Raw genomic sequence first — 10,324 nt, forward strand, 5'->3', positions numbered from 1 at the left:
TGATAACAAGGAAAAGTGGCGGAACTGCCGATTTTTGAAGTGCTCAAGGCAGGTAGTTTGTTTTTATATTTCTAGCTAGCTGATCTATTGCACACGTTCGTCCTAATTTCTAAATAAACTTACCCGCCTTTAGCTTGCGCAGTCGTGGTGATTTTATAGTTCACTTGCATCGAACACGGTTAAGCCAGTACCTGCACCATTTTGCTTGCGCTTGCGCAGTCGTGGTGATTTTACAGGGCACTTGCATCGCACACGGTTAAGCTAGTACCTACACCATTTGCTCGAGCTTGCGCAGTCGTACTGATTTTACAGTAAAAAAATAACCAATAAAAACATAGTCTACAAATTAGCAAAACAAGGATCGCAAGGTCTATATAATTGCCATGATAGGTCACTATAGAGATATTTATCTCTATAATGACCGTGTCATGGCATTTAAATGAAGCTTGAGATATGCAACTTCCCACCGGGTCACCCATTGTTGGACTACTCCAGCCCGAGCACGCTTAACTTCTGCGTTCTATTCGACTAGGCTAGCGGATGGGAAGCCACCCCTTGTTGATAGGAATTGCCTCCTTGCCATTAAGGTGTTTCACGTTGGTCACCCTATGGGACCTACTCCCTCCTATCACACACTTTTGTGCTTTTAGAAACTGTGTGCGATATTTACATGGCCGGTGTGTCGCCGCCTAGCCTTCAATGAGCACTGACACTGGTAGCGGGAAACCAATGGGAGAAGAGGCAAGACACGGAAGAGAGGACTGCCAGGAAACAGTAGCCTATTTAGAAAATGTAGAAGAGAAGGAAGCGTGAGCTAGCACGACGCATGCGCACAGTGCTTCGCCATTTACTGCATGTGTTGTCAAAAGGGCTGAGTGTTGTCGTTCGATCCGGGAGCATCCAACGGTGCAGACGTACGATCCATGGGGTTTGGTTTCTGGCCAATCAGAACGCACGACTCAGATCACGCGCACAGCACGGGGGAGGGGGGCATCAACCACGGTATGGTAGGCACACGGATTTCATGAGTGAACCATGTGCTATTTGGAAACATCTCGTGAGAAGAATCTCGGTTTTTAAATCCCAATAAATCCAAAACTCGACCGAAAATCGTGAAACTTGGCATGGTGTCACGACATGGCACATATATGTCGAGGAATTTTTTTTGTCCATTTTGGCGCAAGTTTTATAACAAGCCTCTTACAAACCGGAGCTTCTCTCAGAGAAAGCATTGTGGTTCCGATAGGGAAACGTGTCCCCCTTGTGGGGAAACAATAATCACTGCCTCTTTTCGCCTTGTATTTTCATCTATCGGCAACATGGAATGACAAGATATCCATGCTAAAATTTAAAGTTATTCAGGGTTCGTTTGGCCTTTTAATACACTAATTGAGTTTCCTAGGCATTTATTGTCCATAATTAAAATCTGAACCTCAAATACTTGCTCCAGTTCACCAAAATGCCTAGAAAAATTATACATGCATGTGTCCTTGGGTGCATGTTTAGGTCTCATACCAGGAATGGGAACGAATTACAACCGTACAGGCGTCCTGGCTCGTCCTCAAACATTTGGAATCTCGGTTTTTAAATCCCCGTAAATCCTAAGCTCACAAGAAAGTCATGGAAGTAGGCATGTCATGACCCACACGTATAGGGGATCGATCGTAGACCTTTTGATAACTAAGAGTGTCGAACCCAACGAGGAGCAGAAGGAAATTATTGGTAACAGATATTTTTGTGATAAAGTAATTCATAATGGGTAACAAGTAACAAAAGTAACTAAGGTGCAACAAGGTAGCCCAATCCTTTTTGTAGCAAAGGACAAGCCTGGACAAACTCTTACATAAAGCAAAGCGCTCCCCGAGGACACATGGGAATTTCTATCAAGCTAGTTTTCATCATGCTCATATGATTCACGTTGGTTACTTTGATTATTTGATATGTGGGTGGACCGGTGATTGGGTACTGCCCTTCCTTGGACAAGCATCCCATTTATGATTAACCACTCTTGCAATCATCTACAACTACGAAAGAAGATTTAAGGTAAACCTAACCATAGCATGAAACATATGGATAATCAGCCCCTTACGAAGCAACGCATAAACTAGGGTTTAAGCTTCTGTCACTCTAGCAACCCATCATCTACTTATTACTTCCCAATGCCTTCCCCTAGGCCAAAATCATGATGAAGTGTCATGTAGTTGACGTTCACATAACACCACTAGAGGAGAGACAACATACATCTCATCAAAATATCAAACGAATACCAAATTCACATGATTAATTATAACAAGACTTCTCCCATGTCCTCAAGAACAAACGTAACTACTCACAAATCATATTCATGTTCATAATCAGAGGAGTATTTATTAGCATTAAGGATCTGAACATATAATCTTCCACCGAATAAACCAACTAGCATCAACTATAAGGAGTAATCAACACTACTAGACACCCACAGGTACTATTATGAAGTTTTGGGACAAAGATCGGATACAAGAGATGAACTAGGGTTTTAGAAGAGATGGTGCTAGTGAAGATGTTGATGGAGATTGACCCCCTCTCGATGAGAGATCAATGGCGACGATTTCCCCCTCCTGGAGGGATGTTTCTCCGGTAGAGTAGTTTCGCCAGAGCCCTAGATTGGTCCTGCCCAGGTTCCGCCTCAAGACGGCGGCGCTTCATCCCGAAAGCTTCCTTCTGATTTTCTCTAGGGCAAAAGACACCATATAGCAGAAGATGGACATCGGGGGCCTGCATGGTGGCCCACGAGGTAGGGGGGCGCGCCGAGAGGGGTAGGGCGCGCCCTCCATCCTAGTGGCTGGTGGATGGCCCCCCTCTGGTGCTTTCTTCGCCCAATATTTTTAGTATATTCCAAAACTGACTTTCATGGAGTTTCAGGAATTTTGAAGGTGTGCAGAATAGGTCTATAATATTTTCTCCTTTTCTAGCCCAGAATTCTAGCTGCCGGCATTCTCCCTCTTCATGTAAACCTTATAAAATAAGAGAGAAAAGACATAAGTATTATGACATAATGTGTAGTAGCAGCCCATAATGCAACAAATATTGATATAAAAGCATGATGCAAAATGGATGTATCAAGTCCCCCAAGCTTAGACCTCGCTTGTCCTCAAGCGAAAGCCGATATTGAAAAATATGTCCACATGTTTAGAGATAGAGATGTCGATAAAAATAAAATACGTACATGAGGGCATCATGATCATTCTTTGAACAACAACATATATATTGGCATACGATTTCTTCTGCTAAAGTAACAATCTATTCACAATGTAAAGTATGAATCAAAAACTTCATTGAAAACTAGCAAACTATAATGTCAGTCATTGAAGCAATTGCAACTTATCATAACATGGGAAAGAGTCAATAAAGAGCTTTTCAGGAAGTCCACATACTGAACTATCATTTAGTCTCTCACAATTTCTAACACTGACGCAATACTTATAGGTACAAATTTCAATTGGACACAGAGAAAGATAGGGGCTTATAGTTTCTCCTCCCAACCTTTTGCCTCAAGGGTAATGTCAACAATAATAATTTATGAAAACCTACATCCAAGTGGATATATATACTAGGATCTTTCCAACACATAGTGCTTTCTAAAGGATAAAGTGTAAAAACGAAAGGTGGAGATCACCATGACTCTTGTATGAAGGTGGAATGTGAAAGTAAAAGATAGGCCCTTCGCAGAGGGAAGCAGAGGTTGTCATGCACTTTTATGGTTGGATGCACAAAATCTTAATGCAAAAGAACGTCACTTTATATTGCCGCTTGTGATAGGTACCTTTCTTATGCAGTCCATCGCTTTTATTTCTTCCATATCACAAGCTCGTATAAAGCTTATTTTCTTCACACTAATAGATCATACATATTTAGAGAGCAATTTTTATTGCTTGCACCGATGACAACTTACTTGAAGGATCTTACTCAATCCATAGTGAGGTATGGTGGACTCTCATGGCAAAATTGGGTTTAGGGATGTTTGGTAGCACAAGTAGTACCTCTACATGGTGCAAAGAATTTGGCTAGCATGAGGGGGAAAGGCAAGCTCAACATGTTAGATGATCCAGGACAATATGACTTATTTGGATACAAGAAGACATAACCCATTACGTTGTCTTCCTTGTCCAACATCAACCTTTTAGCATGTCATATTTTAATGAGTGCTCACAATCATAAAAGATGTCCAAGATAGTATATTTATATGTGAAAACCTCTCTTTATTTATTACTTCCTATTAATTGCAATGATGACCAAAACTATGTTTATCAACTCTCAACAACTTTTATTTGTCATACTCTTTATATGTGAAGTCATTACTCTACATAAGATCAATATGATCTTTTTATTTCTTTTTATTCTTTCTTTTATTCCCTCAAGACCATAGCAAGATAGCAAAGCCCTCGACTCAAAATTACTCTTTATTATACATAGTTCACAGACTCGATTACATAGATAGAGATCAAAACAAAACCTTATTCTACTAGATCAAGATATAACCAAAAGGATCAAACTAAGAAAAATGGTAAGGAGAGAAGTGTGATGGTGATACGATACCTGGATACGTCCCCAAGCTTGGCAGTTGCCAAGGGGAGTGCCCATACCCAGTATTTATGTCTCTTTCTTCGGAGGTGGTGATGATGGAGTTGTTTATGATGTAGGCTTGTCGTCCATCTTCCAAGGCATAGGCTCACCATCATAGAAAGATGAACGAGTCTCCGGGGTCCTCAAATCTGCAGCCAAACTCATCCTCTTGAATCTATATTCATACTCACAATTTTGGTTTTGCAGGTCATAGATCTGGGCCTGGAGGTGCTCAATTTTCTCGTGAAGCTTGAAGATGGCCTCCATGATGTTCTTGGCATCCAACTTGTGGTTGTTGGTGAACTCCGCGATCATCATGTGATTGGTGTTGAGAGTCCGCGCTCCACCATCCCTTGGCACTTGAAAACTTGTTGCTCCATTGCTTTGAGTCTTGTCTCCACGCTTCTGGTCCTTCTCGGTCCCTCAACATCGCGGATGTGCAGCACCCCCTCATGCATTTCAATGGTTTGAGGGTGTTGCAGCACCTCAGCAAGGTAAGGGTTGATGACCTTCTCGAAAAACTTGTCCTTGGGGGCGCTTGGAGACGTCATGGTGATCTAGATCTGTCAGAAATATAGCTCGAAACAAAAGCAGAGGATTTTGTAGTGGTATGGTGGTCAAAACCTTCGGGATATTATATAATGAATTTTTTCTGACCAAAAGAAGTATCGTGCAAGAAAACGGAGTCCGGAGGGCACACAAGGTGGCCACAAGGTAGGGGGCGCGCCCAGGGGGTAGGGCGCGCCCTCCACACTCATGGATTCCTCGTGTCTCTTTTGGACTACTTTTCATTTTCCTAATTTTTTAAATATTCCAAAACGGAGAATTATTGCAATTTGAGCAGTTCCGGAGTCGGTTTACTTACCGTACCACATACCTATTCCTTTCCGGAGTCTGAAATGTTTTGGAAAGTGTCCCTTTTGTACTCCTCCGGGGTTGCGGTGTCAATAACATTGGTTTCAACATCCATGGGATTACCTGAGATATAATGTTTGATTCTTTGACCGTTCACCACCTTCCAATTTGTGCCTTCGGCGTTGTTGATTTTGATGGCAACAGAACAATAGACCTCCTCGATAATGTAAGGACCTTCCCATTTAGAGAGAAGTTTTCCTGCAAAAAATCTTAAACAAGAGTTGTATAGCAAAACATAATCACCTACATTAAACTCACACTTTTGTATCCTTTTTCCATGCCATCTTTTAACTTTTTCTTTAAACCATTTGGCGTTCTGATAGGCCTGGGTTCTCCATTCATCAAGTGAGCTAATGTGAAATAACCTCTTCTCACCAGCAAGTTTAAAATCATAATTGAGCTCTTTAATGGCCCAATATGCCTTATGTTCTAGTTCCAGAGGTAAGTGACATGCTTTTCCATAAACCATTTTATACAGAGACAAACCCATAGGATTTTTATATGCAGTTCTATAGGCCCATAATGCATCATCAAGTTTCTTGGACCAATTCTTTCTAGATCTATTAACAGTCTTTCGGAAAATCAATTTAATCTCTCTATTACTCAATTCCACTTGACCACTAGACCGAGGGTGGTATGGAGATGCAATTCTATGATTAACATCATACTTAGCAAGCATTTTACGTAAGTCACCATGAATAAAATGTGAACCACCATCAGTCATTAAATATCTAGGGACTCCAAACCTCGGGGAAATAACTTCTTTAAGCATCTTAATAGAGGTGTTATGATCAGCACTACTAGTTGGAATAACTTCTACCCACTTAGTAACGTAATCAACAACAACTAAAATATGTGTATACCCATTAGAGGAAGGAAAAGGTCCCATATAATCAAAGCCCCAAACATCAAATGGTTCAATAACAAGTGAGTAATTCATAGGCACTTCTTGACGTCTACTAATATTACCAATTGTTTGACATTCATCGGAAGACAAGACAAACTTACGGGCATCTTTAAAAAGAGTAGGCCAATAAAAACCAGATTGCAATACCTTATGTGCAGTTCTATCTCCAGCATAGTGTCCTCCATAAGCCTCGGAGTGACACTTGCGTAGGATCTGTTCCTGTTCATGCTCAGGTACACAATGTCTAATAACACCATCTACTCCTCCTTTATAAAGGTGTGGATCATCCCAAAAGTAATATCTTAAATCATAGAAAATCTTTTTCTTTTGCTGGTATGTGAAACTAGGTGGTATAAATTTAGCAACATTGTAATTAGCATAATCAACATACCATGGAGAAGTACGAGAAGCATTTATGACAACTAATTGTTCATCAGGAAAGCTATCATCAATAGGTAGTGGGTCATCAAGAACATTCTGTAACCTAGACAAGTTGTCTGCAACGGGGTTCTTAGCTCCCTTTCTATCAATAATATGTAAATCAAATTTTTGTAGCAAGAGAACCCATCTACTAAGTCTAGGTTTAGCATCTTTCTTCTCCAGAAGGTATTTAATAGCAGCATGATCATTGTGAACAGTTACTTTGGAATGGACAATATAAGGTCTGAACTTATCACACATGAACACAACTGCTAAAAATTCTTTTTCAGTAGTAGCATAATTTCTCTGGGTGTTGTCTAGAGTTTTACTAGCATAATTGATAACATTTAATTTGTTATCATCTCTTTGTCCTAGAACAGCACCAAAAACATAATCACTAGCATCACACATAATTTCAAAGGGTAAATTCCAATCAGGCAGCTGAATAATAGGTGCATAAATCAAGGCTTTCTTAAGTATTTTAATTGCTTCTACACAATCATCATCAAAGACAAAAGGAACATCTTTTTGCAAGATACTAGTCATAGGCCTAGAAATTTTAGAGAAGTCTTTAATAAACCTCCTATAGAAACCAACATGACAAAGAAAACTTCTTATACCTTTGATATCTTTAGGACACGACATCTTGTCAATAGCATCTACTTTACCTTTATCAACTTCAATGCCTCTTTCAAAACAAATTATGTCGTAAGACAATACCTTCATTAACCATAAAGTGGCACTTCTCTCAATTCAAGACAAGATTAGTTTCTTCACATCTCTACAAAACTCGATCAAGGTTGCTTAAGCAATCATCAAAAGAAGTTCCGTAAATGGAGAAATCATCCATGAAAATCTAAACAATCTTTTCACAAAAGTCAAAGAATATAGCAGTCATACATATTTGAAAGGTAGTAGGTGCATTGCATAAAACGAAAGGCGTATGTCTATAAGCAAAAGTACCAAAATGGCAAGTAAAAGTGGTCTTTTCTTGATCCTCTTTCGACATAGGTATTTGAGAGAAACCAGAATAACCATCAAGAAAGCAAAACTGTGTATGTTTGGATAGTCTCTAGCATTTGATCAATAAATGGTAGAGGGTAATGATCTTTTCTAGTAGCTTTATTTAATTTGCGGAAATCAATTACCATTCTATAACCTGTAACAATTCTTTGTGGGATCAATTCATCCTTATCATTAGGAACAACAGTAATACCTCCCTTCTTAGGGACACAATGAACGGGACTCGTCCACTGACTATCAGCGACAGGATAAATTATAACTACCTCTAGAAGCTTTAGTATTTCATTTCTTACCACTTCATTCATCTTAGGATTAACCGTCGTTGGTGATCAACAACTGGTTTAGCATCTTTCTCCGGTTTTATTTTGTGCTGGCATAGAGTGGGACCAATGCCCTTAAGATCATGAAGAGTATATCCAATAGCAGCCCGGTGCTTCTTCAGAGTTTTCAATAATTTCTTTTCTTCATGCTCTGAAAAGTTAGCACTAATAATAACAGGATATATCTTCTTTTCATCAATATAAGCATATTTAAGAGTATCAGGTAATTGTTTAAGCTTAAACAAGGGATCACCCTTGGGTGGAGGAGGATCCCCTAGGATTTCAACAGGCAAGTTGTGTTTCAAAATAGGTCCTTTCTTAAAGAATACTTCATCTATTTCCCATCTTTTATTCATAAACATATCATTTTTGTGGTCGAGCAAATATTGTTCTGAAGGATCATTAGGAGGCACGACAATAGAAGCAAGACCAATAATTTCATCTTTACTAGGCAATTCTTTATCATGGGGTTGTCTACAAAGTTTAGCAAAATTAAAATCATGAGACATATCCCCTAAACCAACAGTAAAAATATCCTTTTCGCAGTCTATCTTAGCATTAACAGTATTCAAGAAGGGTCTACCAAATATAATGGGACAAAAGTCATCTTGTGGGGAACTAAGCAAAAGAAAATTAGTAGGATATTTAATTTTCCCGCACAAGACTTCAACATCTCTAACAATCCCAATTGGTGAAATAGTGTCGGCACGCTTAATAGTAACATCAATACCTTCTATTTCAGCAGGTGCAATATCATGCATAATTTATTTGTATAAGGAATGAGGTATTGCACTCACACTAGCACCCATATCACATAGGCCATGATAACAATGTTCTCCTATTTTAACAGAAACAACAGGCATGCCAACAAACAGGTTTATGTTTATTTTTAGTATCGGGTCTAGCAATTCTAGCAGCTTCATCGCACAAATAAATAACATACCCATCAATATTATCGACCAAGAGATCTTTAACCATAGCAATACTAGGTTCAACCTTAATTTGTTTAGGGGTGTAGGTGTTCTAATATTACTCTTATGAACCATAGTTGAAGCTTTAGCATGATCCCTTATTCTAACAGGAAAAGGTGGTTTCTCAATATAGGCGGTAGGAACAATAGGATCAGCATTATAAGTGATAGTTATTTTCTTCAACTTTAATAGGTTCTACTACTTTCACTTCAATGGGAGGATGATATTGAAACCACTTCTCCTTAGGGAGATCAACATGTCTAGCAAATGATTCACAGAAAGAAGCTACTATCTCAGAGTCAAGTCCATATTCAGTGCTAAATTCACGAAAAGCATCGGTATCCATCAAAGATTTAACACAATGAAACTTAGGGGTTATACCAAACTCCTTAACTTCGCCGAGTTCCCAATCTTCAGAGTTGCATTTAATTCTCTCCAATAAATCCCATTTGAATTCAATAGTGTTCATAATAAAAGAACGAGTACAACAAGTATCGAGCATGGAGTGATCATTATGAGAAAGCCGAGCATAAATGTTTTGAATAATAATTTCTCTTGAGAGCTCACACTACTAGAAAAACCCCTACTAATGGCGCACCTAGTATGGCCATTAATGGCGCATCTGTGGTGCGCCACTAACAGCACGCCATTAGTAATTTTTACTAATGGCGCACCAGTGGTGCGCCATTAGTATCTGGTATACTAATGGCGCACCACTAGTGCGCCATTAGTATAGGCCACGGTGCGCCATTAGTATGCCGCCCAGGGGCCAGGTGCTTTGGATACTAATGGCGCACCACAACTGGATGCGCCATTAGTAACCGCGGCATACTAATGGCGCACTTTCCTGTGATGCGCCATTAGTGATGCGCCATTCTGAATCTAGATCTGGATTGAGATTTTTTGCCCATTTTTTGCTCTTTTTTTTGCTTGTTTTTTGGCACGACAATATTCTCAAATTTTGTTCCTGTTTTTGGATCTTGTTGCCATGGTCTTTTGCCGGAGAGGAGTTCGCCGGAGAGGAGGAGGAGGAGTTCGCCGGAGAGGAGGAGGAGGAGCTCACCGGAGAGGAGGGAGGAGGAGCTCACCGGAGAGGAGGGAGGAGGAGCTCACCGGAGACGAGGGAGGAGGAGCTCACCGGAGAGGAGGGGATTTTTTGCCTCACC

This window comes from Triticum dicoccoides, chromosome 4B (genome assembly GCF_002162155.2).
Source record: "Triticum dicoccoides isolate Atlit2015 ecotype Zavitan chromosome 4B, WEW_v2.0, whole genome shotgun sequence".
Classification (NCBI taxonomy): Eukaryota; Viridiplantae; Streptophyta; class Magnoliopsida; order Poales; family Poaceae; genus Triticum; species Triticum dicoccoides.